Below are 2,224 nucleotides of genomic sequence, written 5' to 3'. Positions count from 1 at the left end.
TATAAACACAATGAAAGAATTCAGTGAATTTAAAGAACATGCAAAGAAATCAAAGAACTGAAAGAAGATAGGGATAAACATTTGAATGGATTCAGAAAAGAGTTAGAAATATTGACGAATACTCAGGCTGAAATGAAGAAAGAAGCAAAACACTCAGTAAGCCAGTTAGAAATGACAGGAGAAAGCCTCACCAATAAGATGAGTGAAATGGAAAACAGAATATCAAAACTGGAAGATAAAGTGGACGAATTAGGCCACTCAAGCAAAGATTACGAAAAATTTAAGAAAACACAAATGGAATATGCAGGAATTGTGTGACACCATAAAAAGACCAAACTTGTGAATAATAGGCATACAGGAAGGAGAAGAATCTTAGGATAATGGTGTGGGCCAGATCTTCAACAGGATTATAGAAGAAAATTTCCCAAAATTAAACAAAGACATGCCCATACAAATACAAGAAACATATAGAACACCAAATAGAGAAGACCAGAAAAGAAACTCTTCGTGGTACATCATAGTTAAAACACTAAACATACAGAATAAAGAGACAATACTGAAAGCTGCAAAAGAAAAACAATGTCACATTTAAAGGAAAACCCATCAAAATTAGAGCTGACTTTTCAGTGCAAACTATGAAAACAAGAAGAGCACGGACCAAAGTATTCCCAGTTTTAAATACCCACAGATGCCAACCTAGATTACTTTACCCAGGCAAAATGTCTATTACAGTCAAAGGGGAATGAAAAATCTTCCATGATATAAATAGGCTGAAAGAATTCATGTCCACAAAACCAGCCCTTCAGAGAGTTCTTGAAGCAATACAAAGAGCTGAAGAAAGGAATGACTATACCCAAGGGGTTACAGAAAGTTAATGAAGTTACAACTGTGGAAATGCACAGCTACACCAAGAATGTGAACAGAAATAAAAATGACAGGAATACACATCTTTCATTAATAACTTTAAATATCAATAGACTGAACTCCTCAGTCAAAAGATACAGACTAGTTGAATGAATTAAGAAACAAAACCCATCTTTTTGTTGCCTGCAAGAAACTCGTCTCACTTTCAAGGACAGGTACCACCTTACAGTGAAAGGATGGGAAAAAATATACTGAATGGTACTAAGAAAAAAGCAGGTGCTGCAATTCTAATATCTGACAAAATAGACTTAAAACTAAAACTAATCAGAAGAGATAAGGAGGGCCACTTCATTCTGATCCAAGGAACAATTTACAATCATGAACATATATTTGCCAAACTCTGGTGCACCCAACTTCATAAAAAATAAAACAGTACTACAGGGCTTTAAGACTCAGATTAATCCCAACTCATTAATAGTTAGGGACTTCAATATCCCATTGTTTTCATTAGATAGGTCAACAGGACAGAGAGTTAACAGAGGGACATCTGAATTAAACAATACCATACAGTCCAAGCTGATTCCTTCTCCAAGGGGCTAACTAATGCCCTTCTTAGGAACATAGCAACTTGGAAGAAAATCTGGCCTCCCTAAGGTTTTTGGAGAGCAAGGGATGCATACTTCCTTTGCCTCACTTTGGCTGCCTACATGCATGTTTTAAAAAAAATTAAATAATACCATACATAAAATAGGCCTAACAGACATCTATCGAATATTCCACCCAAACATTAAAGAATATACTTTCTAGTCAGTGCCCCATGGAACTTTCTCCAAAATAAACCATATACTGGTGCACTAAAGAAGCCTCAATAAATAGAAAAAGATTGAAATAATTCCATGCCTTCCATCAGACCACAATGCAATAAAGCTTAAAATCAACACCAGAAGAAACCCTACTAAATACATGAACAAAAGGAGATTAAACAACACACTCCTGAATGATGAATGGGTCAAAGGAGAAATTAAGAAAGAAATAAAAATATTCCTGGAACTAATAGAAAGGACAATACAACCCAACAAAACCTCTGGAACACACTGAAAGAAGTCCATAGAGGGAAGGTTACAGCTCTAAGTGCCTTCATTAAAAAATAAGAAAGAACACAAATAAATGACTTAACATTGATGCTCAAGATACTTGAAAAGCAACAACAAATGAAACCTAAACCCAGTAGACAAGAAGAAATAACAAAAATCAGAGCAGAAATTAATAAAATAGAAACAAAGAAAACAATACAAAGAATCAATGAATCCAAAAGCTGGTTCTTTGAAAAGATAAACAGGATTGACAGACCCTAGCCAGC

At 34.9% G+C, this 2,224-nt stretch overlaps 1 non-coding gene across 1 annotated transcript; it reads left to right on the top strand.

The window, feature by feature from the left end:
* Nucleotides 1–1,433: 1,433 nt before the first annotated feature.
* LOC115067012 lies at nucleotides 1,434–1,575 on the top strand. The gene has a single exon (XR_003846447.1). It is a non-coding gene; the product is annotated as a small nucleolar RNA SNORA67 (small nucleolar RNA).
* The last annotated feature ends 649 nt before the right edge of the window (nucleotides 1,576–2,224 follow it).

Source organism: Nannospalax galili, unplaced genomic scaffold (genome assembly GCF_000622305.1).
Source record: "Nannospalax galili isolate Female #2095 unplaced genomic scaffold, S.galili_v1.0 scaffold64, whole genome shotgun sequence".
In the NCBI taxonomy this organism is placed as follows: domain Eukaryota; kingdom Metazoa; phylum Chordata; class Mammalia; order Rodentia; family Spalacidae; genus Nannospalax; species Nannospalax galili.
This window is presented reverse-complemented; position numbering and strand designations above follow the sequence as displayed.